Genomic DNA, 27,461 nt, shown 5'->3' with positions numbered 1-27,461 from the left:
CCACGATACATTACAATTCCCTACAATACATTATAATTCCTACATAACAACATTACAATTCCTTATATAACAAAATTATAATTCCCCACATAACAACATTACAATTCCCTACACTACATTACAACTCCCTACATAACAACATTACAATTCCCCACATAACAACATTACAATTCCCTACAATATATTACAATTCCCTACATAACAATATTATAATTCCCTACATAACAACATTACAATTCCCTACAATACATTGCAATTCCCTACATAACAATATAACAATTCCTTACATAACAACATTACAATTTCCTACAATACATTACAATTCCCCACATAACAACATTACAGTTCCCCACACAACAACATTACAATTCTCTACACTATAACATTACAATTTCCCAAAAAAGAACCAAACAATTTCCTACATTACATTACAATTTCCTATGTTACAACATTGCAATATCCTGCATCACAGCATTATAATTGCCTCCCTTACAACATTGCAGCTCCCTACATTACAACTGGTTGCTATGTTTCCTACATTATAACACTTTAAAATTATCTTATTGGCTGTAAAACACTTTGGGACATCCTGTGCTTATGAAAAGTGCTATATAAACGTAAGTCTCTTTTTTTCACTGAAACAACGGTTCCACAAGGAAATTCCTGCAGTACAATCCTGCAAAGAACTTCATGATCATCACATGGTCTGAATACCAATAAGGCCATCCACCTGGAGGAACTAGAGCTGGAATTGTCAGAGGAGGTGCTTTGTCCAAATGGCAGAATAGGGACAGAGTAGCAGCTGTTGCGATGTGTGTGGGGCTGGGTAGCAGATGTCCCTGGGACTACCATTCATTCCAAGGAGGTCTGCCTGCATTACCACACATCAGCACCTCACACATACAGGATGTGGATGCCTGAAGGCTTGTCTACATGGTGCAGAAGATACTACGCACATGACTCAATTACAGCAACAGTCTATCATCCACGGAATGTTAAACCACAGAGATCTGGATCCACTGTGTGTGCAGCTGCTGGAGACGGCTCTTATCCGCCAACAGCAGGCCTCTTCTCCCACCTCCTGCTCTTCCTGTTCCTGCTCGCTGATGGTCAGTGGCTCCACCTCAGTGCTCTCTTCGTAACCTCTGTCTATATCCCCCAGGGTGGGTGTAACTGGACTGCTGCATGCCAAGTCTTGGAACTAATGTTCCTTTAAGAACTTAAAGAGCAACATATATAAAGGCAAATTCATTGCTAGGCGAATGTAAAGCCATGAGCCTTGCTATCGCACTCATCAACATGGGAAAATCCTGAAGGTTGCCTTTGCCAGGCACATTGACCAGAACTGGGAAGAAGGCAGTGAACCTGTATGGAAAGACGGGGACATGCCAACCCACAGCCTTTATGATATTGCAATCCTGGAGCTCTATCCTCCTTCCCTCAAACGGTCCAAACTTTTTGTCAGTGGAGTGTTGCCTTTTTACCCTTTACGTGAACCGCAAGCTGTTTCTTATATTGACCAAATGACCACTCAACCAGTATGTTAGCTCAAAAACACAGTTTGTTAATAACACAAGACTTGTATCTCTATGCAATGATACACGCGGCTCCGTACTAAACTACACAGCCTTTACTTAACTTTGAGTGACCGGCACTGTGCGAGATAAGGCCTTTATCCGGGTCCACGTGGTCGGTTTGGAAGTTGTTGGGTTCGTCTCAGCTGGGCTCGTCCTTCAGGATGGTCGCGGGTCCTTGAATTTGGTTGTTCTGCTACAGTTGGTCGCGCACGGGCCGGTCCCAAAAGAGACCGATCTCTAGTGCACAGGGCTTTTTATCCTTCGTCTCTTTCGCGCCCTTTTGGGCGGTCCTTACTCCAGGTCCAATGGATCGGTAGGGTTTTTGACAGAGACCCTCATCGGTTTCAGTCAATTAGGGGGCGGATGCCTCGATGGCTGGGCGGGTCCTAGCTATCATTGTCCCAGGCACGTAGTCCTTTCCAAATAAGGGGGGGGGGGGCTGCCGGTTAGTCTGCTGTCATTGATGGTCCTTAATGCGAATGCTATTGTCTTGGGGAAAATGGTAACAGATTCTCAATGGATGCAAGTTTCAGCCAAGTCTGGTTTCTTTGCACAATACACAGAGGCTGTGTACCTGCCTGTGTCCCAAATTGACCACAATTCCCATGGTCCTTTGCAGGTGGCCATTTTACATGGCTACAGGAGGAACTGTAGTAAGATCTTCTCAAGCAGCTATGGCCTTCCTACTGTAGCATCCTAACTCCAACATTGTCGGTGCCATTCCCCTTTACACTCAGAAACTATTGTGAAGATGCTGCTGTTTTATTGCTCTTTCATGCATCAGATGCTTGCAGATACTTTGGGAAATCAATGTAACTTGTGACCACTGAGCCAACCTACTGTACACGAGATTATGCCATTTCCACCTGATACTACTTCAACCGCCTGATTATACTGAGTGATAGGAAACACTAGGAAAAATGCCACGTGGTTGCCAAGCAGTTTAAAATCTGTATAAAGATTCATACATGCTTCCTCCTTCCTAGTAGTATCATTGAACTTCTTCAACCTGGCCCCAGGTTCGTGGCACAATGTTGTTGCTGCTGCTGATGGTCCCCATTACCTCTTGTCATGGCTCAAGTGACCTTCTGTCCATTTGGAGAAATATGCTATCACTCTTTTCTTTGACTTCCTGCCACAGCAGTTCAGCAGCCATGACATTAAAGCAGGTGGCCTTAACCCCTGTTTACTGGCATGCTCGTAAATTGTCTTTTTCAAAGCTGCTCTGAAATCTTGCCCTTTTGCTGTCATTTTAAACATTCGCTTCAAGGGAAAAGAATACTTCTCACAAGCATTCCAGGATATGTGTCTGCTAGTTGTAGACTCCTGCTCTGCTCAGCCAGGTTCAAGATAACTAATTCCCTCCACAAGATCTCACAAGGCCCAAGGATGCCCCATCCTTATAAACTGCCTTAGGTTTTTGAGGCCTACAGCAGCACTTTAGTTCCCTGTTGTCATTGCAATTACTCTCAGTGAGAGGACCCAGCACCCATCCTATACCCATCACACCCAGAAATACTGTGGCTACAAGAGCAGGGCAGAGGCTAGGACGCCTGTGGCCAGTAACTCACCAGCTGATTTCCCAAAGCCTGCAAGTCACAGGTCAGGATGGAATGCTCTCCACTTGTCTGGATGAGTGCTGCTCCAACAACAATCAAGAACCTTGACACAATCCAGCACAAATCAGTCCAATTGATTGGTACCCCTTCCATAAGCACTCACTCACCAACGACACACAGTTGCAGCAGTGTGTACCATCTATCATTTGCGCAGCAGGAACTCACCAAGGCTCCTTAGACATCACCTTGCAAACCCACAACTGCTATCATCTCGAAGGACGAAGGCGGCAGGCACATGGGAACACCATCACCTGGAAGTCTCCCTCCAAGTCACTCACCATCCTGACCTCGAAATATATCGCCGTTCCCTGCCTGCTGCCAGGTCAAAATCCTGCAACTCCTGCAGTCGTTCAAGAAGGCAGCTCGCCGCCACCTTCTCAAGGGCAATTCGATCAGTGTAGACTGAGTGATCATGTGAGAACCTGATGACACAGCTACAAAGGAGATCGCGTGACGGGAGCATGGGAGTTAATCCCGGCTGCGCGTGCAGAGCACAAGTGTTGTATATCGTTCTTGAGCTCAGTAATAGACTAACCTTTGTTGGAAGTTCTTGTTGATTTAGGACACAGGCAGTAAATACTGGCCTTGGCAGTGACACCAACATCCCGTTAATGAAATTAAACAAAGTTACATTAATGGCATCCAGACTTGTTCAAGCGTGAACAGAAGGGATATCAGGTGTAGCACTGATCTAATGCACTGCCTTCACTGTTCGTTCCTATTGGATCGAATTATTGAAGATTATATATATATATATACATGACCTCTGTGTTTTTTTTAAGAATATTTTTATTGGGTTTTGTTATACATGGTAGAAATACAAATGCACACAGAATGAGAAAGGTTTTTTGTTACGGAGGGGGCGGGGGGCACCTGGGTGGTGCCTCTAATGCTATTTACATTTTGGTCAGTTTTTTATTATTTATTTGCATGGGTCTCGAATTTGGACCGTTCCTTCTTCTTGTTCTTTTGTCCTCGTTTCGTCTTGCTGTATTCGTTGTGGCCGTTGTCTTTTCCTGTGTTTCCTATGCCACTTGTGTTCCCCCCCTCTTTTATCCTTCCTGGTTCTCCTCCATTGTTTTACCCGCCTCCCCCCTCCCCCATCCTTCTTCCCTGCTACCCCCTTTATCTCTCGCTGGGTTTGGCTACACTTCCTTGTTTCCCTGGGCCTTCCCTTTTCCCCCTCTCTCCTATTGTGTCTTGGCTTCCTCATCCTAGCTCTTGGCTACTTAGTTGCTGGCCACAAACAGGTCCGGAACAATCGGGTGAATGGCTCCCACGTTCTGTGGAAGCCATCTTCAGACCCTCGGATGGCGAATTTCAATTTCTCCATTTGGAGAAATTCCGATAGGACAGACAGCCAGTCTGGAGCTTTGGGTGGTGCTGCTGACCGCCAGCCGAACTGGATTCTACGTCGGGCGATCAGGGAGGCAAAGGCAAGGGCGTCTGCCCTCCTCCCCACGAAGCAATGTGGCTGGTCTGATACCCTGAAGACAGCCCCTTTCAGGCACGGCTCCACCCTCATCCCCACCACTTTGGACATTGCTTCGAAGAAGGCTGTCCAGTACCCAGTAAGTCTGGGGCAAGACCAGAACATGTGGGCGTGGTTGGCCGGGCCTCCTTGGCATCGTTCACATCTGTCCTCCAGCTCCGGGAAGACCCTACTCATTTGGGTTCTGGTCAAGGGAGGAATTTTCCCCCAAAATTGCAAAATGTCTGACTGAGAACCGCCATGTTTCTCCCCAAGAAAGAGCCAGGTTTTCTCTCCAGATCTTCTGGCGCTTTGCAAAAAAGCAGTTGGGCATGTTTTGCACTGTCACCAAGGCAGGACAGAACCTCACAGAGCCAGCAAGCCTGGCTACACAGAGATCAGGGTGCCCCAATCTCAAAATGAAACCCGCCCACCCCCACCCACCAGCATCACCGGCATCGGGACTCCAGTGCCCACCCCCACCATCGCTGGCATTGGGTTTTCAGTACCACTCCCCACCGCCATCACCAGCATCCCCACATAGCGGGAACCCGCCCCATGGAGTTCCCTAGAGGCCGCTTCCCCGGCCCCCAGCAGTTTCAACCTGCCAGGGCTGTGCCAGGGCACTGCTGTGCCATGTCCCTGACCACCCAGGGGCTACACTGGTTCTACACCCCTGGCGTGGTCATCTCAACTGCTGGAGAGCAGGAGTGAATCCCACCGGCATGATTCAGCCCTTCAAACCTGCTCTACCAGATAATTAGATCATCTATCTCAACGCCACTTTCATGTACTATTTCCATATCCTTTGATGTCCATAGTTTCCGGGAAACTATCGATTTCTGTCTTGGACTTGCTCAATGATAGAGCATCCGCAGCCCTCTTGTACACATCTATCAAATCTCTCCTCTACTTCCTTTGCTGCATGGAAAACAATCGTAGCTTCCCCAACCTAACTTGGTAGCAAATCCTCTAATCCACGGAACTATGATCACAAATCTCCTCCACACCCTCTAAAGGCCATTTCCATCCTGCATTAAATGTTGTAAACTCGATGCAGTACCCTGTCCAAGGTATAATCAGAGCTTTACAAAGGTTCAGCATAGATTTTGTATTCAGAACCATTATTTTTGAAGCCCGGGACTCCATATGCTTTGCAAACTACTCCTGCAATCCATCCTGTCTCCTTCAACAATCAGCACACATAAAGTCCCACATCCCTCTGTCCCTGCTTGACATAATTTTTTTTGCCCCAATTAAGGGGCAATTTAGCCCCTTAATCCACCTACCCTGCACATCTTTGTGGGGATGAGACCCACACAAACTCGGGGAGAATGTGCAAACTCAACACAGGCAGTGACCCGGGACTGGGATCAAACCGAAGTCCTTGGTGCCGTGAGGCACCAGTGCTAACCACTGCTCCACCATGCCGCCTGACGTAATTTTTTTAATTGCTTGCAAACACAATGTTTATAACGATGCAAATTATGTTAAAAAGCATCATATCTTCATGCTGAAAACAAAACTTCAATTCACAAACACGTTTTTCCCAGAGACCCTGCCACATGAGGGAAGACGATTGGGGGGTGGGGGGATCAGATGTAGTGGCATTGCTGTGTGTTCTGCGGTTTCTGATAAGGCTGACTGAACAACTTCCAGCTGTGAGAGCCAGGCTGTTCTAATCTACTATCAGTCAAGCATGGAAACTTCATGTGCTAGACAGTGGCTGGAAGGACGATATCAAACTGCGGCTTTGGGTACTTTTGGGTTGATGTAATGAACTTGCACTTTTGCAGGAGAGTAAACAGCCCCCTCCAGTGGCCAGTCCTTGCCATCACACCGGGACACCATACATGTGGTTTGAAACATGCCTTGTACAGTTTAAACAAAAAAAAATCAATAAAGCCCGGTTTCTCGCGCAATTGGAACCAGATCAGAAATTAATTTTGACGGTTTGTTTAGTATTTGTTATCAGTAAGAATTAACATAGTGCATGCTGCAATAGGGTAGCTTGCTAACCTTTCACATCTGGGATGTGGAGATGCCGGCGTTGGACTGGGGTAGACACAGTAAGAAGTCTTACAACACCAGGTTAAAGTCCAACAGGTTTATTTCGAATCACTAGCTTTCGGAGCGCAGCTCCTGCCTCAAGTGAATGAAGAGATGAGTTCCAGAAACATATATACAGACAAAGTCAAAGATGCAAGATGATACTTCGAATGCAAATCTTTGCAGGTAATTAAGTCTTTACAGGTCCAGACGGAACGACTGGAGAGAGGGATAATCACAGGTTTAAGAGGTGTGAATTGTCTCAAGCCAGGACAGTTGGTAGGATTTCGCAAGCCCAGGCCAGGTGGTGGGGGGGGGGTGAATGTAATGCAACATAAATCCAAGGTCCCGATTGAAGCCATACTCATGTGTGCGGAACTTGGCTATCAGTTTTTGCTCGGCGATTCTGCGTTGTCGCGCGTCCTGAAGACCGCCATAGAGAATGCTTACCCAAAGATCAGAGGCTGAATGCCCTTGACTGCTGAAGTGTTCCCCGACTGGAAGGGAACATTCCTGCCTGGCGCGACAATTGCTATGGTGTTAGTGGCCATAACGGAATTTGCACCTGAGGCTAACAGGCCTGAAAATTCCCCTGTTGTTTCCCATGAGTGGAGAGTCTAGAATAAGGGAGCCTATCTCAGGAGAAGGGGGTGGCCTTTTGTTACTACGACTAGGAGAAATCCCTTCATTCAGAGAGTTATGAATCATTGGAATCCTCTAACCAAGATGGCTGTGAATGCTCAGCAATCGTGTATATTCAAGGCTGAGCTTGATAGCTCTTTGGACTCCAAGGGAATCAAGAGGTCTGGGAATTCAGTGGGACAGTAGAGTTGAAGTCAATGATCAACCATGATGCCCCAAGGGGCTAAATGGCATATTCCTACTCCTTTAAGTGCTTAGAGCGTCTTTTAAGAAGGAACAGAGGAAGTGAAAAAGGGTTGAGGGGAGGAATGCCTATACAAGCTTTTGGTATGATAATGATTAATAGATACATGGCTAACATGAGAGCACATGGTGTTAATGGCAAGTAATAGAATGGATAGCAAAATGGCTACAGAACAGCGATTGACAGTAGGGGTGAAAGGCAGTTACTCGGATTAGCAAACGGTGGAAGCGGTATTCCACAAGGATTGATGCTGGGACCACCATTTCTCATCATTTAAATAAATGATTTGGACTCAGGAATCTGAAGCATAATTTCAAAATGTGTGGATCATGCCAAATTCTGGGGGTGCAGTTTGTACAGAGGAGGACTGTGATAAAATATAGGGAGACCCCCTAGGGGCTGTTTAGCACAGGGCTAAATCACTGGATTTGAAAGTAGACCAAGGCAGGCCAGCAGCACGGTTCAATTCCCGTACCAGCCTCCCCGAACAGGCGCCGGAATGTGGCGACTCGGGGCTTTTCACAGTAACTTCATTTGAAGCCTACTTGTGACAATAAGCGATTTTCATTTCATTAATAAACTTGCCAAACGGCTATATAATTGGCAAACGGACTTCAATATAATAGGTTATACATTTTGTTAAGAAGAATAAGGAGGCAACATAACTCCACGGAAAATACATGTTGGAATGGCAGGAAGGAACAGAGGAATCTGGAGTACAGATATACAAATCATTAAAAATAGAATGCAAAATGCCATAAAATAAAGCAAACAAAACACTAGTGCTCACTTCAAGATGGAAAGAATTGAAAAGCAGAGAGGTTACTTGCACAGAAGATTGGGTACATTACACTGGGAGTACTAGGAATGGTCCTGCTCCCTATTATAAAAAGGATATGGAGACACTGGAGAAGGTGCGAGAAAGGATTTACTAGAATGAAACAGAACTGAGAGATCATAACCAGGGGGGAAAGATTGATTGCTGTGGTGCTCAGGTAACCTGATAGAAGCTTTTAAGATTATGAAAGCACTTGATACGGTGAACAAAGGGAGTTTCCAATTGCGGAGGACACCTGAACTACTGGCCATAAATGTAAGATACTCATCAATAAATCCATTAAGAAATTCAAGAGAAACTTCTTCATGCAGAGGCTAGAATGTGGAACTCATCACCGCGTGAAGTAGTTGAGGCAAATAGCAGAATCAAATATATGGGAAGCTAGGTGAAGACATGAAGGAGAAAGGAATATAAGGATATGTTGATGGGATTAGACAAAGAAGATGGGAGGAGGCTCACGCGGAGCATAAACACTGTCAGGGACCTGTTGGGCCATATGTTTGAAAATACCTAGAAGAATGAACTGTAACATATTCTGGCCAGTTAAAGTGTGCTCTGTGCCAGAAACAGCAGCCAGGATTCTCCGCTGCTGCTGAAAGTCAATGGGCGGGTTTCACCATTCCCCAACGCCAATTTTGTATTCGACGATTGGGCAGAGAATCCCTTCTGATGCCGAAATCAGGAGCGGCGCCTGTTTGACGCAGGTCTTGTATCCCCCGCCCCCTCCGAAATGGCATCATTGCGTTGCACACCGCATGTCGTTGGAACGGTGTTAGTACGTCATCTGAAGACCCTCCCCTAATGCTCCGCCCCCAATGGGCCGTGTTCCTGACTTCGCAGTTGACGTGTGGTCTCAGCGGTCAGAAACCCATCGTGGCAGCTGCGGACTGTGTCCAGCGCCGCTACAGTCGAGCGGGAGCCGAGCTGCTGGCCGGGGAGGGGAGGCTTCCGCAAGGGCTGGGGGGGACTGGTGTTGGGTGGCCTGGGGGTGGCCAGGGGGCAATATCTGGCAGGGCAGCACAGTAACACGGTGGGTAGCAGTGTTGCTTCACAGCTCCAAGGTCCCAGGTTCGATTCCCGGCTTGGGTCACTATCTGTGCGAGTCTGCACGTTCTCCCCGTGTCTGCGTGGGATTCCTCCGGGTGCTCCGGTTTCCTCCCATAAGTCCCAAAAGATGTGCTGTTCGGTAATTTGGACATTCTGAATTCTCCCTCTGTGTACCCGAATGTGGCGATGAGGGGCTTTTCACAGTAACTTCATTGCAGTGTTTATGTAAGCCTACTTGTGACAATAAAGATTAATATTATTATTATAAATCTTTTTAACTTCCAGGCTACAGCCAGTCCTGCAAAGCCCTTTTACTAATTCAGTCGGAAACGCCATTTGAACAAAACCCATCGCTGATCCTGATCCCTGACTTCAACCCTCAATAGGTGGCCTCCAAGTTAAAAAGGAAACAAAAATAAATAATTAACTTACTCTGGGGAACCTCGTGACCATCCGAATCTTTAAACAGCAAACTTGCAGTTAATTTAAACACCTCTCTATTTGCAACGCTACACTGCTAAATAAAGTAAGCTGGCAGACACCCAGCCGACAGAGCCATTGTTAAACATTCTCCTTCCAGAACTGCGCCACCGCCATTTTGTGAAGCCCATCAAAACTGGACAACATATCAGATCACGAAGACGCAGAAACAATCCAAGTCAGGGAAAGCAATTAGTGAACCGCCCCAGCAGAGCGACCTTGCCAGTGCTGCGCTGTGACGTGCCCTCACAGGAGAGAACAGCTTCCTGTGAGTATAAGCCAATGCTTCCACTGTACCAGATACGGACACTTTGGTAAACTGTTAAAACCCCAGCATTGCAAACGTTGCCCTGAGGCCATCCACGAGACTGAGACTGAAAGCTGTAAGAGTCTTTCCTGTTTAATAATAATAGCTTATTGTCACAAGAGTAGGCTTCAATGAAGTTACTGTGAAAAACCCCGAGTCGCCACATTCCGGTGCCTGTTCAGGGAGGCTGGTATGGGAATTGAACCCGCGCTGCTGGTCTTGTTCTGCATTACAAGCCAGCTGTTTAGCCCACTGTGCTAAACCAGCCCTATTCCCCTTTGTTCCCAATTCTTTTATGTTATTTTATTATTTTGGCCCGTGGACCCATAATCGGAATTTAAGCAGAAGACTCGAGGTTGAAGCAGCCTACTTGTCAGGACACTGTGTTCCCAGGTTTTCTTTTTTTTTGAGAGAAGCCAGACTCCACAGCACCAAATAGATCTCAGGAACTAGGTTTGAAGAGAGTCGGATTGACTGGGTAGGCAACAGTCCGTGCTTGGTTCCTGGGTGATGCTTTATGAGAGAACTGGGCAGAAGTATTTAGACCTTGGAATGGAAAGGAAAGCTCTCTCTCTCTTGCTTACTGAAGTGAAAGAACTGCTTTATTGTGAATGCCTGGCACATCCTTACAAACAACAAGTCCATACAAACAAAAGGAAGGAGGAGGGGAAACTTTATTTAGTGTCTTAACACAGCCTCAGGATATACCATGGTGTTTTGCAACTGCTTACTTTTGCGGTGTAGCCATTAATAATTTGGTAAATGCAAAGCTAATTTTCACACAGCTTAGTCACAAAAGCAGTCATAATAAATGGTGGGGACCAGACTCCTGTACAGGACCCCTGTTGGGAGGGTGTTGGTTACAGGGTGGTGTCTCTTAAAAAAGTCTTTATTAACTTCAGTCGGTTAACTGTAAGTATTTATTAACATGCATTTTTTTTTAAATTTAGAGTACCCAATTATTATTTCTTTTCCAATTAAGGGACAATTTAGCGCAGCCAATCCACCTAACCTGCACATCTTTGGGTTGTGGGTGCAAAACCCACGCAAACACGGGGAGAATGTGCAAACTCCACATGGACAGTGACCCAGAGCCAGGATTCGAACCCAGGTCCTCAGCGCCGCAGTCCCAGTGCTATCTACTGCGCCACCGTGCTGCCCTTTTATTAACATGTATAAGTATTTACACATGTACAATAAAGAGTACAGGCTTTCAGCTATTACAACTAGTAATCCAGAGACCCGGGGCAATGCTCAAGGTTTGGACCCTACTACTGCAGATGGTGAAATTTGAATTCAATTAAAATCTGTAAGTGACTTCCGGGTGTGGCAATGACCAGCTGAGTCGCACGTTTCGGCACCTCCCATTGGAACGGACTTTTGGGCTCTTGATAGGAGCCCCAACGGCAATTTAAACGGCAAAAATCACTGTGCGGTAAACTAGAAGGGAATCCCCCCGGACACACATGGAAAAAGGAGAGGATAGCGGCCGGATTGCAGATGATCCTCTGGAGCAGCGGCAAGGAAGGGAAGCTTGAAGCAAGATGGCGTCGGAAGGTGGCCGTTTGTTATGGGGCCCGGAGCAACAAGAGTTCCTGCGGCGCTATGTGGAAGAGCTGAAGAAGGAGTTGAAGAAGGAGGTGTTGGCCCCGATATTACAGGCGATTGAAGGGCTAAAGGAGGAGCAGAGGACCCAGGAGCTGGAGCTTCGGGTCGTGAAGGCAAAGACTGCTGAAAACGAAGATGAAATACAGGGCCTGGTGATGAAGACAGAGACGCACGAGGCACAGCACAAAAGGTGTGCGGAGAGGTTGGAAGCACTGCCTCAGATGGGCGAAGAAAACTCGGAGCTGTAGGTGGGAGAACGCGGTGATCCGCGTATACCAGGATTGGAGTGCGGAGGTGGCGAGAAGGAGGGCAAGTTTCAATCGGGCTAAGGCGGTGCTTCACAAAAAGAAGGTTCAATTTGGAATGTTGCAACCGACGAGACTGTGGGTCACACACCAAGGGAAGCACCACTACTTTGAGACGGCAGAAGAGGCGTGGACATTCATTGTGGACGAGAAGCTGGAATAGTCTGGCGAGAGAAAGAGCTTCTGGGATAAAGTGGTGGGGTGATTATGTGGGGCGAGGAAGGGGAAGGGGAAGGGGGGGACGATTTTTTTTCTTCTCAATTTGTTAATTCTTCGACCCTGTAACTTTTCTCTCTTCCCCTCGTTGGGGGGGGGGGGAGGGAGTATGAGGAACTGTGGGCGCCGGTGGGAAGGAAAGGGGAAGGAGACGGGAAATGCGCCATTAGGGGTGGGGCCGAGTGGGAAATGCGGGCTTTGCTCCCGCGCTATGGTAATTGTGGCGGGAACAGGGATGCAGGAAGGAGGGGGCCTCGCACAGTGAGGGGACGAGGGCAAGGGGGGATGCCGAGGTCAGCCAGAGTTCGCTGACTTCTGGGAGCAACATGGGGGGTGCAACTACGCTAGAGGGGGATCTAGCGGAGGGGGGGGGGAGTTAACTGGGTTGCTGCTGCTAAGGAGAAGGGGGAGCTGTTATGGGACGGGGTGGTCAAGACGGGGGGGCACCGTCGGTGGGATATACGGGTACGTGGGAACCGGGTGAGGAGCTGGGTTAAAAAAGGGGATGGCTAGTCGACAAGGGGCGGGGGGGGGGGTAAAGAGCCCCCCAACCCGGCTGATCACGTGGAATGTGAGAGGGCTGAACGGGCCGATTAAAAGGGCACGGGTACTCGCACACCTAAAGAAATTAAAGGCAGATGTGGTTATGTTGCAGGAGACGCACCTGAAACTGACAGACCAGGTCAGACTACGTAGAGGATGAGTGGGGCAGGTGTTTCATTCGGGTTTGGATGCGAAGAATAGAGGGGTGGCTATCTTAGTGGGGAAACGGGTACTGTTTGAGGCAAAGACCATAGTGGCAGATAGTGGGGGTAGATATGTGATGGTGAGTGGCAGATTGCAAGGGGAGGCGGTGGTTCTGGTGAACGTATACGCCCCGAACTGGGATGATGCAAATTTTATGAGGCGTATGTTGGGGCGTATCCCGGACCTGGAGGCGGGAAGGTTGGTAATGGGGGGAGACTTCAATACGGTGCTTGATCCAGGGCTGGACCGGTCGAGGTCCAGGACCGGGAGGAGGCCGGCAGAGGCCAGGGTGCTCAAGGACTTCATGGAGCAGATGGGAGGAGTAGACCCCTGGAGATTTATTAGGCCTAGGAGTAAGGTGTTCTCATTTTTCTCCCATGTTCACAAGGTATATTCACGGATCGACTTTTTTGTTTTGGGAAGGGCACTGATTCCGAAGGTGACAGGGACGGAGTATACGGCCATAGCCATTTCGGACCACGCTCCACATTGGGTAGACCTGGAGGTAGGAGAGGAAAAAGAACAGCACCCACTCTGGAGAATGGATATGGGCTTATTGGCGGATGAGGGAGTATGTCTAAGGGCGAGGGGGTGTATCGAAAGGTACTTGGAGCTTAATGACAATGGAGAGGTTCAGATGGGAGTGGTCTGGGAGGCGTTGAAGGCGGTGGTCAGAGGGGAACTGATATCCATAAGGGCACAGAAAGGGAAGCAAGAGGGTAAAGAAAGGGAACGATTGTTGAGAGAACTTCTGAGGGTGGACAGGCAATATGCAGAGGCACCGGAGGAGGGACTGTACAGGGAAAGACAAAGGTTACATGTGGAATTTGACCTCCTGACCACGGGTAAGGCAGAGGCACAGTGGAGGAGGGCACAGGGTGTACAGTATGAGTATGGAGAGAAGGCGAGTCGGCTACTGGCCCACCAATTGAGGAAGAGGGGAGCGGCGAGGGAGATAGGTGGGGTGAGAGATGAGGAGGGAGAGATGGAAAGGGGAGCGGAGAGAGTGAACGGGGTGTTCAAGGCATTCTATGAGGGGTTATATAAGGCTCAGCCCCTGGAAGGGAAGGAGGGAATGATGTGTTTCCTGGATCAGCTGGAATTCCCAAAGGTGGAGGAGCAGGAGAGGGCAGGACTGGGAGCACAGATTGAGATGGAGGAGGTGGTAAAAGGGGATTGGGAGCATGCAGGCGGGGAAGACCCCGGGACCGGGACCGGATGGGTTCCCAGTGGGATTTTATCGGAAATATATGGACCTACTGGCCCGCTTTTGACGAGAACTTTTAATGAGGCCAGGGAAAGGGGGAAGTTGCCCCCGACTATGTCAGAGGCGACGATATCGCTACTTTTGAAGAAGGAAAAAGACCCGCTGCAGTGTGGGTCCTACAGGCCCATTTCCCTTTTGAACGTAGATGCTAAGCTCCTGGCCAAGGTGATGGCGACGAGGATAGAGGATTGTGTCCCGGGGGTGGTCCACGAGGATCAAACTGGGTTCGTTGAGGGGAGACAGCTGAACACGAACATACGGAGGCTGCTAGGGGTGATGATGATGCCCCAACCAGAGGGGGAGGCGGAGATAGTGGTGGCGATGGACGGCGAGAAAGCATTCGACAGAGTGGAGTGGGACTATCTGTGGGAAGTGTTGAGGAGATTTGGTTTTGGAGAAGGGTTTATTGGATGGGTACAGCTGCTATATAGGGCCCCGGTGGCAAGTGTGATCACGAACAGGCAGAGGTCTGACTACTTCCGTCTTTATAGAGGGACGAGTCAGGGGTGTCCCCTTTCTCCGTTATTGTTTGCAATGGTAATTGAACCCCTGGCCATAGCACTGAGGGGCTCCAGGAAGTGGAGGGGAGTACTCAGGGGAGGAGAAGAACACCGGGTATCATTGTATGCAGATGATCTATTGCTGTGTGTTGCGGACCCAGTGGAGGGGATGCCTGAGATAATGTGGACACTCAGGGAGTTTGGGGAATTTTCGGGGTTCAAATTGAATATGGGGAAGAGTGAGTTGTTTGTGGTGCATCCGGGGGAGCAGAGCAGGGGAATAGATGATTTACCGCTGAGGAGGGTAACAAGAGATTTCCGGTACTTAGGGATCCAGATAGCCAGGAGTTGGGGAACCTTACATAGGCTTAATTTAACACGATTGGTGGAACAGATGGAGAAGGATTTTAAGAGATGGGACATGGTGTCCCTGTCACTGGTGGGCAGGGTGCAGGTGGTCAAAATGGTAGTCCTCCCGAGATTTCTTTTTGTGTTCCAGTGCCTCCCGGTGATGGTTACGAGAGACTTTTTCAAAAAAATCGAGAAGAGTGTTATGAGCTTTGTGTGGGCTTGGAAGACCCCGAGAGTGAGGAGGGGGTTTTTGCAGCGTAGCAGGGATAGGGGGGGGACTGGCACTGCCGAGCTTAAGTGATTATTATTGGGCCGCCAATATCTCAATGGTGTGTAAGTGGATGGGAGAAAGGGAGGGAGCGGCGTGGAAGAGACTGGAAATGGTGTCCTTTAAAGGAACCAGCCTACAAGCATTGGCGACGGCGCCGTTGCCGTTCTCCCCGAAGAAATACACCACAAGTCCAGTGGTGGTGGCAACGCTGAAAATTTGGGGGCAGTGGAGACGGCATAGGGGAATGACGGGAGCCTCGGTGCGGTCCCCGATAAGGAATAATCATAGGTTTGTCCCGGGGAGAATAGATGGGGGATTTAGAACATGGCAGAGAGCAGGGATTGTGCAACTGAGGGATCTGTTCCTAGACGGGACGTTTGCGAGTGTGGGAGCCATGACGGAAAAATATGGGTTGCCCCAGGGGAATGCATTTCGGTATATGCAATTGAGAGCTTTTGTGAGGCAACAGGTGAGGGAATTTCCGCAGCTCCCGACGCAGGAGATTCAGGATAGAGTGATTTCGGGGACATGGGTGGGGGAAGGTAGGGTGTCAGATATATACAGGGAAATGAGAGACGAGGGGGAGATCATGGTGGATGAGCTGAAGGGAAAATGAGAAGAAGAGCTGGGGGAAGAGATCGAAGAGGGGCTGTGGGCAGATGCCCTACGCAGGGTAAACTCTTCATCCTCGTGTGCCAGGCTTAGCCTGATACAATTCAAGGTCTTGCACAGGGTGCACATGACCGGAGCAAGGCTCAGTAAATTTTTTGGGGTAGAGGATAGGTGCGGGAGATGCGCGAGAAGCCCAGCGAACCACACACACATGTTTTGGTCATGCTCGGCACTGCAGGGGTTCTGGGTGGGGGTGGCGAAGGTGCTTTCAAAGGTGGTGGGGGTCCGGGTCGAGCCAAGCTGGGGGTTGGCTATATTCGGGGTTGCAGAAGAGCCGGGAGTGCAGGAGGCGAGAGAGGCTGATGTTTTGGCCTTTGCGTCCCTAGTAGCCCGGCGAAGGATATTGTTAATGTGGAAGGAAGCTAAACCCCCGGGCGTGGAGGCCTGGATAAACGACATGGCAGGGTTTATAAAACTGGAACGGATAAAGTTCGCACTAAGAGGTTCGGCTCAAGGGTTCACCAGGCGGTGGCAACCGTTCATTGACTATCTCGCAGAACGATAAAGGAAATGGGAAAGTAGCAGCAGCAACCGGGGGGGAGGGGCTCGGGTGGGTCCTCAGGAGTGTTTTTGTATGGAGATTTTTACTTGGATATGTATATTGGCTTGTTTGATTTAATTATTTGGGAGAGTTAATATTTTGTTATGGCAGTTGCCATTTAGTTTATATATTATTTATTTATTTGTTAAAAACGGTCACTATTATTTATATTGTTTTATTGTTGTAAAAGGGAAAAATTTTTGTACTGTTTTGTTTGGCCGAAAAAAATTTGAATAAAATATATATATTTTTTTTAATCTGTAAGTAAAAGTCTAATGGGGACCATGAAACCATTGTTGTAAAAACCCAGCTGGGTCACGAATGTCCTTTGGGAAAGGAAATCTGGTGTCCTAACCTGGTCTGGCCGACATGTGACTTCAGACCCACAACAATGTTCAATGCCCTCTGAAACATCCTAGCAAGCCACTTGATGGGCAATAAATGCTGGCCCAGCCAGCGATGCCTACATTCCGTGAATGAATAAAAAGGAACCCATCTCCACTTACTGACCACTGGGTCTGAGTCATCTGCCTTCTTACCTCACTGTGTGGTCAGTACTGTAGTCAGTCCCACATTAACCCCATATGTGCCAGACCAGACACTGGGTGTACAACACCCAGTCGCCGGGCAGGGTCAGAGCAGCCTCCTATACCTGACCCTTAGTAACCTGGCAGGATCAGAAGTGATTTATTGTGGTCCTTTTTGGACAGGAAGAAAAAAAAGTCTCTCACTTTGAGATCAGCACGTTGCATTTCCGAATATCCAGAACAACTTACCAGTCAGTGTGGCCATGTGCAATTTATGCACTGGACAATTCTATTTATGCACAGGACAATTCTATATGTGTAACAAACCATCAATCTGTTTGCTGATGACGACAAAGAGTCACCCAGACTCGGGACCTTGGCTCCCTTCTCTCTCCACGGATGCCGCCAGGCCTGCTGAGATTGTCCAGTATTTTCTGTTTTTGTCCTTGATGATGTTGTTTGAAGGAGGAAATGAACACAGCGGAAGCTCCCTCCCCTACACCTAGTACAAGCTGACAGGGGGAGGATGGTGAGAAAGGCTAGTTTGCATTTTTCGGCATTAAATTCCACCTGCCATTGGTCTGATTACTTTACATATTTAACACAACTCACTCGGTAATTTCTGGGCTGCCTTCTCCAATCCCAGTGATGACTTTGTATCTTTGCAATAGTCGCTCCAACTCTACTCATTGATTAAATGATACATATTGGCTGTGCTGTCTGCTCTTCTGGGTTGATTAGACATGGTTGTCATGATATCCATATTAACATATCATGGTGCAATCACACACACACATTGATGGACAGGTCAACGGACCAATCAACACACACGCAACATCACAGCCAATCACCAGTGAGAGCACACGCACTATAAAACAGGGAACACCACAGTTCCCGCTCATTCCACCAGGAGATAGCTCAGAGCACAGAGCTCACAGCGTGCCACTCAGACATACACCATATGCTGAGTGCCTCTCTAGGATAGTGCTAGGGCTGGGTCCACAGATTAACTGGTGAAGTACAAACCACAGCCAAAAGTTAACAGTTGTTATTATACCGAATAATAAAACAGAGTTGTACCATCTACCACCGTGTTGGTTCATTTGTATATCGGAACACCCAACACGACAATGGTGAAAATGTAACCGACAGAGCTTGGTCTGTTTGAGCTGTATCGATCCCTATTAAGGGGACGATATGGTAGAAGTTACACCAGAATGACAATTCAAATCCATTTCTTTTTTGAAATATTTTTATTCAACTATTTTCATTTTGTCCACCATACAAAAACAGAACGACACAAACAACCAGAATTTTAAAAAAACAATCCCACCAACCACAGCCCCCCCAGGCCGTAGCCCCGCACCTCCAAAAAAACACCTAACTCCTCCTCTTTGTCTTACTCCCCACAGCACCCCCCCCCTTTAGCATCTAACGGTGACCAGCTCTTTGAAATATACAACAAACAGCTGCCTCAATTGTTACCCCCACCGTGTACTTGACTTTCTCAAAGTATAGGAACTCCATCAAATCTCCGAGCCACACTGAGGCACTGGGTCGAGAAGCTGACCTCCATCCTGTCGTGTTAGGTACACTGGTTTAACACTGGCTGCAACTGGATGCAACATAGCTCAAAAAGACACTCCAGACCTTGAAGTTAGTTCAATCAGGTTTATTGAACTAGCAGCACAGTTAACACAGTTCTCTGTGAGTTCAACTCTCTGCGAACTTAAGTGTGGTTACTCTGTCTGACTGAACCAGACTAGCTCTTAGCCACGTGCTGGAGGTGTGAGATTGTAACAACACCCTTGACTGACTCTCTAGGTGTTCATCAGTGGAAAGAGGCGGAGTGTGAGTGCCTTGTGTCTTTTATAGTCAGATCCCACCCCTGAGTGTCCTGCCTGCTTATTGGTCATGTCCTGTTCTCTGTGTCCATTAGCTACTTGTCTGAATATCATTATGTGTGTGTCTGCATATCATGACATCTCCCCTTTTTTTATGTTTGGATGACATATGTGAACGTATTTACAAGAGTAGGCCAATATTAACGTATATACATGCAGTGGATGTGAACATATGTACATGTGAAAACAGCTGTCTAATGCGAGAACACAGAACAAAGCAAACAGAACAAATGTTCAAAAATCCAGTCTCTGTGGCGTCTGATCCTGGTCGACCGCCTGAGAGGTGGTGGTGGGGACGACAGCGCCTTGATGGGCGGGATTGAAGCCTGACTGGTGGCCTCGTGAGTCGAGGTATCAGGAGGTGGCAAAACAACAGAAGGAAACGGAGAAGAAAGCGGTTGCGGGCAGGCAACTTTGCGCAGGGCCCGTCTGTTTCGTCGCACAACAGAACCATCAGCCAGACGCACAACATGCAAGCCAGGGGCAGCCTGTCGAACAACGACAGCTGGAGCTAACCAGCCTCCATCAGGGATCTTGACCCGAACAGTGTCTCCCGGGGATAACACGGGCAAATCGGTGGTATGAGCATCATAGCCCTATTTTTGCCGGTCTCGGAGTTGCTGCACCTTCTGCAGCACCGGGAGGTGATCCAGGTTGGGCACGTGTATGGCTGGACATGTCGTTTGCAGGTCCCTGTTCATCAGGAGTTGAGTCGACGACATGCCAGTGGACAGTGGGTTCTCCCTGTACGCAAGCAGCGCAAGGTGAATGTCAGACGCAGAATCCGCGGCCTTGCAGATGAGCTGCTTCACTATGTGCACCCCTTTCTCAACTTTTCCGTTTGACTGCGGATAGTGTGGGCTGGAAGTGATGTGTTTGAACTGATACGACTGGGCAAACAGAGACCATTCATGGCTGCTGAAGCATGGGCCATTGTCACTCATGACAGTGAGTGGGATACCATGCCTGGAGAACGTCTCCTTACAGGCCTTGATGACGGTCCGAGATGTGAGGACTGAGAGCTCCACAACTTCAGGGTAATTGGAAAAGTGATCCATGATTAACACGTAATCACGACCATTTGCATGAAAGAGGTCGATGCCAACCTTGGACCACGGAGAGGTTTCGATTTCATGCTGCTGAAGTGTCTCCTTACTCTGCGCTGGCTGGAAGCGTTGACAGGTCGCACAGTTAAGGACCATGTTTGCGATGTCCTGGCTGATCCTGGGCCAGTAGACAGCCTGCCTGGCTCTGCGTCTGCACTTTTCCACACCCAGGTGGCCCTCATTTGACGGAGCACCAAGCTCTGGAGACTGTGTGGAATTACAATCTGGTCCAGTTTGAGGAGGATACCTGTGGTAGTCTGTGTAGAGGTATTACGGTACCTGGTAATGCTGGAACACCATTGGTAGATATTGTATGTTTCCTATTGGTCAAGCTGTATGGTAACTCCGCCCTGCAAGGCAGGGGAAAGAGCCCATGCCGCCCCAGCAGCCTTCATTCTGTACCTGAGCTGCTGGGGGAAACATGACCTGGCGCCCGCCGGAGCCCCATGCACACCCCAGCCACCAGTCCCACCCTCCCTCCCACCAGTGCACCTTACAGGAGGATCGGTCCTTCCGCCAGCCCCGTCTAGACCCCCCCCACCCACTGATGCACCCCGCAGACACTCCCTTCCCAGGTCAACCGTTTTCCCCACCAGCGCCGTCTAGGGGTGTCGAAGCTGCCACAGAGATCGAGGACAAGCCCCCGATCGACTGATTGCTTCATTTTAAAGTGTATAGTTAATTATGAATCATAAGTTGTAAAAAGTAAACAGAATTGTAAATAGTTACAAAATGCTGTACGGAGGTATTACGGTACCTCCATAACTATAATTTCTACCACGTTACCATGTTGTCATAAGACCATAAGACATACGAGCGGAGGTAAGGCCATTCGGCCCATCGAGTCCATGCCACCATTCAATCATGGCTGATATCAACTCCATTTACCCGCTCTCTCTCCATAGCCCTTAATTCCTCGAGAAATCAAGAATTTATCAACTTCTGTCTTAAAGACACTCAACGTCCCGGCCTCCACCGCCCTCTGTGGCAATGAATTCCACAGACCCACTACTCTCTGGCTGAAGAAATTTCTCCTCATCTCTGTTCTAAAGTGACTCACTTTTATTCTAAGGCTGTGCCCCCGGGTCCTAGTCTCCCCTGCTAATGGAAACAACTTCCCTACATCCACCCTATCTAAGCCATTCATTATCTTGTAAGTTTCTATTAGATCTCCCCTCAACCTCCTAAACACCAATGAATATAATCCCAGGATCCTCAGACGTTCATCGTATGTTAGGCCTACCATTCCTGGGATCATCCGTGTGAATCTCCGCTGGACCCGCTCCAGTGCCAGTATGTCCTTCCTGAGGTGTGGGGCCCAAAATTGCTCACAGTATTCTAAATGGGGCCTAACTAATGCTTTATAAAGCTTCAGAAGTGCATCCCTGCTTTTATATTCCAAGCCTCTTGAGATGAATGACAACATTGCATTTGCTTTCTTAATTAAGGACTCAACCTGCAAGTTTACCTTTAGAGAATCCTGGACTAGGACTCCCAAGTCCCTTTGCACTTCAGCATTATGAATTTTGTCACCGTTTAGAAAATAGTCCACGCCTTTATTCTTTTTTCCAAAGTGCAAGACCTCGCACTTGCCCACGTTGAATTTCATCAGCCATTTCTTGGACCACTCTCCTAAACTGTCTAAATCTTTCTGCAGCCTCCCCACCTCCTCCATACTACCTGCCCTTCCACCTATCTTTGTATCATCGGCAAACTTAGCCAGAATGCCCTCAGTCCCGTCATCTAGATCGTTAATATATAAAGAGAACAGCTGTGGCCCCAACACTGAACCCTGCGGGACACCACTCGTCACCAGTTGCCATTCCGAAAAAGAACCTTTTATCCCAACTCTCTGCCTTCTGCCTGACAGCCAATCGTCAATCCATGTTAGTACCTTGCCTCGAATACCATGGGCCCTTATTTTACTCAGCAGTCTCCCGTGAGGCACCTTATAAAAGGCCTTTTAGAAGTCAAGATAGATAACATCCATTGGCTCTCCTTGGTCTAACCTATTTGTTATCTCTTCAAAGAACTCTAACTGGTTTGTCAGGCACGACCTCCCCTTACTAAATCCATGCTGACTTGTCCTAATCCGACCCTGCACTTCCAAGAATTTAGAAATCTCATCCTTAACAATGGATTCTAGAAACTTGCCAACAACCGAGGTTAGGCTAATTGGCCTATAATTTTCCATCTTTTTCCTTATTCCCTTCTTGAACAGGGGGGTTACAACAGCGATTTTCCAATCCTCTGGGACTTTCCCTGACTCCAGTGACTTTTGAAAGATCATAACTAACGCCTCCACTATTTCTTCAGCTATCTCCTTTAGAACTCTAGGATGTAGCCCATCTGGGCCCGGAGATTTATCAATTTTTAGACCGCTTAGTTTCTCTAGCACTTTCTCCTTTGTGATGGCTACCATATTCAACTCTGCCCCCTGACTCTCCGGAATTGTTGGGATATTACTCATGTCTTCTACTGTGAAGACTGACGCAATATTACTGACATAATATCAGGCCACCACCCCCGCTGGACTCCTTTTTAACAGGGGGTGAATGTGATAGTCTGTGTAGAGGTATTACGGTACCTGGTAATGCTGGAACACCATTGGTAGATATTGTATGTTTTCTATTGGTCAAGCTGTATGGTAGCTCCGCCTTGCAAGGCGGGGTATAAGAGCCCGTGCCGCCCCAGCACCCTTCATTCTGTACCTGAGCTGCTGGGGGAAACATCTAGCTTGGACTACAACCTCGCTTTAGTGGTCATTGATCGTGCATCAATACCATCAACCACTGTCAGGTCGTCCTTTACATTGAAAAATTGAGGGCACTGCTCTTCTTGCCAGCCATTGGCTAGGTGTTGCATGACACGCTGAAAGAGGGGGTCTTTGGCTGTCTCCTCACGGATACGAATCACCTTCTCCTCAGATGCCGGGAGGGTGCTAGCACACAGCTGCACCTGTGACTCAACCTGTGACTCAATTTGCCGGATGACGTTCAGTGGTTCACTAGGCACGGTGATGGAGCGGGACAGTGTATCGCCAATGATGAGCTCCTTGCCAGGCGTGTAGACCAAGTCAAAGTTGTACCTTCTGAGTTTGAGGAGGATGCGCTGCAACCGAGGCGTCATGTCATTAAGGTCCTTGTGGATAATGTGGACCAGGGGCCTGTGATCCGTCTCGACTGTGAATGTCGGCAGGCCATAGACATAGTCATTAAACTTGAGAATGCCAGTGAGAAGGCCCAGGCATTCCTTCTCGATTTGTGCATACCTTTGTTGGGTGGGCGTCATTGCCCTTGATGCGTAGGCAACACCCAGTGCCCAGGATGAGGTGTCATCGCACTGCAGCAGGACCGCACCAATGCCATCCTGGCTCACATCTGTAGAGATTTTGGTTTCCCTGTCTGGGTCGGAAAATGCCAATACGGGTGCAGTGGTGAGCTTTGCTTTCAGCTCCAACCACTCTGCCTGATGGGCCGCCTTCCACTCGAAGGCAGTGGATTTCATCACTAGGTTTCGTAGGGCCGTGGTGTGTGAGGCCATGTTTGGGATGAACTTGCTCAGAAAATTGGCCATGCCCAGGAAGCGCCATACCGACTTCTTGTCTTCCGGGACCTTCATGGCTGCGATGGCCTTGACCTTGTCTGTGTCGGAGCTCACGCCCTGCTGAGAGATCTAGTCTCCTAGAAACTTGAGTATCAACATGCCAAAGCAACATTTGGCCCTCTTCAGCTTCAGGCCATTAGCGTGGACACGGCGGAATACCTGCTGGAGACGGGAAACATGCTGCTCAGGGGTCGTGGACCATGTGATGACGTCGTCCACGTACACACGAACCCCTTTGATGCTGAGATACCCTCAATTACAACTCGAGAGAGATGATTGGTAATACAAAGGCTTTAATTAGCAGAGAACCAGACAGCTGCCGAGTGTGCTCACTGCACACTGCCCACTGACCATTACCTTATATATGACTCCCTGAAGGGGCGGAGCCGGAGGCGAAGTCCCCCAGGGTTCCAAACCCGGTCTTAAAGGGATCATGACATTAAAGGTACAGTTATCATTCATCACAAATGCCTTCCATCATCTGCTCCATGATGCGATGGAAGATTTCCGATGCCGAGACGATGCCAAATGGCATGCGATTATAGCAGTATTTGCCAAACGGTGTGTTGAAGGTGCAGAGCCTTCTGCTGGACTCATCCAGCTGGATTTGCCAGAATCCATGTAACGCTTCTAACTTCGTGAAAAACCTTGCATGTGCCATCTCATTAGTGAGTTCCTCCCACTTCGGGATGGGGTAGTGTTCACGCATTATATTCTGGTTGAGATCCTTGGGATCAATGCAGATGCGCAGGTCTCCAGAGGGTTTTTTAACCACCACCTTCGAGCTGACCCAGTCAGTCGGTTTGGTTACCCTGGAAATGATCCCCTGCTGCTGCAGCTCCTTGAACTGTTCCTTCAGGCGCTCCTTCAGCGGAGCCGGGACCCGGCGTGGTGCATGGACCACTGGCTTGGCATCAGGTCGCAGTAGAATCTTGTACCGATATGGCAAAGTGCCCATCCCGTCAAACACATTTGGATACTGAGCGAGGATGTCGTCAATGCCAGCTTGATGATCCACGTTGGAGGGTGTCGTTGAATAAACCCGCTGCACCAGGTTTAGCTTTTTGCAGGCATGCGCGCCCAGTAGGGATGCCCTGTCCGGCTTGACAATTTCAAACCTTAGCCGTGCATGGGTGCTCCAGTTGGAGATGAGTAGATGGCAGGACCCCAGTGCCATGATGGCATTACCGTTATAGTCCAGGAGCTGGCAGGCTGCTGGAAGGACCTTGGGGGGGTCTTGATGCGTTTGAAGTCTGCCTGTGAGAGGAGGCTGGCAGAAGCACCTGTGTCCAGCTTGAACTTGATGGAGCAGCGGTTGACCTGCATCACCGCACGCCATTCGTCCTCCGAATCCACAGCGAGGATGGACTGAATGCGAGATGAGTTAGGTGTGGCATGTTCACGTGTAGTAATGATGCCCACTCGGTAGGCGGACTCCAGGCACTCATCTTCTGGATCTGTTGTACTGCCAGGATCAGAATCCTGTAATCGTCGTTGCACATTCTGAATGCGCCGTTGTCGGAATTGGGAGCGCTGGCCTACTGGTGGTGCAGACCTGCACAAGGGTGCATAGTGTCCAGGCTTCCCGCAGTTTAAACATCGCCTGCCTCTTGCAGGGCAGTGTCCCTTTAAGTGGGCTTTGCCGCAGTTCGGGCAAGTCATGACGTCGGCGCCGTGACGCGGTGTACGTCGTCGCACATGCGCAGTGTGGTCGGCAGACGTCTGCACCTGCGCAGTGAGTGTCGGCCGCTTCGTTATCCCTTTCCCATCGCGCATGCGTGGGGCTCCGGGAAAAGCGCACCAGATGGCCGCTGTCTTCAATGCTGAGGCACTGCATCCGAGAGATGGCCTGCACACTCTCTGCCTCATGGGAGGCAAGTTTCTCATTTTCAGCCGATTTGTATTGGGAATACCGTTTTTTTGCGTGCTCATGCACTGTACATGTTTCAATCGCGACTGGCCGGGTCATATGCTTGACTTTTAAGAGCTGCTCTCTCAGAGGATCAGAGTGAACTCCAAACATGATTTGGTCTCTGATCATGGAGTCAGCAATATCACCAAAGTTGCAGGACAGCGCTAGAAGGCAGAGGTTAGTTAAGAAGGAGTTGAAAGATTCATCTTTACCTTGAAGACATTGTTTGAATATGTAGCGCTCGAAGATTTCATTGGTGTCCACTTCACAGTGACTGTCAAACTTGTCCAGGATGGTCTGAAACTTTGTCTTGTCCTGGCCTTCGGTGAAGTTAAACGAGTTGAAGAGTTCGATGGCTTGATCCCCCACTGTTGAGAGGGGAAGCGCGATCTTTCTTGCATCAGATGCACCCTCGAGGTCTGAAGCTTCGATGTACAGCAGAAACTTTTGCTTGAATATCCGCCAGTTGGATCTGAGATTGCCGGAGGTCCTGAGCTGGTGAGGAGCCTGAATCTTCTCCATGGTGCCGGGATACATTTGCTGGTCGTCATGGAATGGACTGAGGTAAGCCACCTTAAATTAGTAGTCTCCTGGTATCATGTTGTGTTAGGTAAACTGGTCTAACACTGGCTGCAACTGGGTGCAGCTTAGATCAAAAAGACACTCCAGACCTTGAAGTTAATTCAATCAGGTTTATTGAACCAGGAGCACAGTTCTCTATGAGTTCGACTCTCTGCTAACTTAAGTGTGGTTACTCTGTCGGACTGAACCAGAGGCGGAGTGTGAGTGCCTTGTGTCTTTTATAGTCAGATCCCACCCCTGAGTGTCCTGCCTGCTTATTGGTCGTGTCCTGTTCGCTGTGTCCATTAGTTGCTTGTCTGTGTATCATTATGTGTGTGTCTGCATATCATGACATCTCCCATCAGCTCTCGCCTCCGGACAATCAGCAAGGTGAAGACCAGAAAATCGCACCCCACCCCCCTGCAGCTCCAGCGAGTCTGACACCCCAACTAAAACCACCAAGGAACAGGGCTCCAGCTCAATTTTAAGAATCGTCGACATTGTGCAAATGAAGGAGACCAAACCATTCCTGGCATCGCAGCATTACCCTTCACCTAGATATGTGCTGGCAATTTTCAGCAGTTTGTTGGCAAGAATTCAACACTGCGTGGAGACAGAGAGAAATCGCGCTCAGAACTGGAGAGGGCAGGGGTAGGATCCGGAAACAATGTCTGAGAAGGAGAGCCATCTCAGATACATCCTGGACCACTCTCCCACTCGCCTTCTGACTGCTCGCCATTGTCCAGTGCCAGCGTTTCGGTCATTTGAAGCTTGATCAGCGATTGGTGGTCAGAGGCCACCTGTGGTACTGGGTGCTGCAGAATCTGTTTGCTCAGCCTTCAGGAACTTTCCTTTCAGAAAGAAATTGAACAATCAGCAGATTGAAGGATTTGGAATGAACTCAGTGAGGTGTAAATGGAGAGAATTGTTTTTTTAACGATAGAACCATGAGCCAGTGATCTACAAACTGAAATCAGTTGCTGGGGAGGAGGCATGAGGGCAAAAGAAAACAAGACTTTTTTAAAAATTGGTCTTGGTACATCGGCCTCACTGGCTGGGACCGCATTGGTTGCCCATCCCTAATTGTCCTTGA

General features: G+C 48.7%; 1 protein-coding gene across 1 annotated transcript in view; it reads left to right on the top strand.

Annotated features, from left to right (window-relative positions):
* The first annotated feature begins 10,216 nt into the window (after positions 1 to 10,216).
* Positions 10,217 to 27,461, top strand: part of LOC140421015 (calmegin-like) — an 80,826-nt gene continuing 63,581 nt past the window's right edge. The window contains exon 1 of the mRNA XM_072505292.1: positions 10,217 to 10,235. The gene's annotated coding sequence lies outside the window, so the exon portion shown is untranslated. The remainder of the gene's footprint in view (positions 10,236 to 27,461) is intronic.

The sequence above is a fragment of the Scyliorhinus torazame genome, chromosome 5 (genome assembly GCF_047496885.1).
Source record: "Scyliorhinus torazame isolate Kashiwa2021f chromosome 5, sScyTor2.1, whole genome shotgun sequence".
Taxonomy (NCBI): domain Eukaryota; kingdom Metazoa; phylum Chordata; class Chondrichthyes; order Carcharhiniformes; family Scyliorhinidae; genus Scyliorhinus; species Scyliorhinus torazame.
The sequence above is the reverse complement of the archived record's forward strand: the minus strand, read 5'-3'. Positions and strand labels throughout refer to the sequence as shown.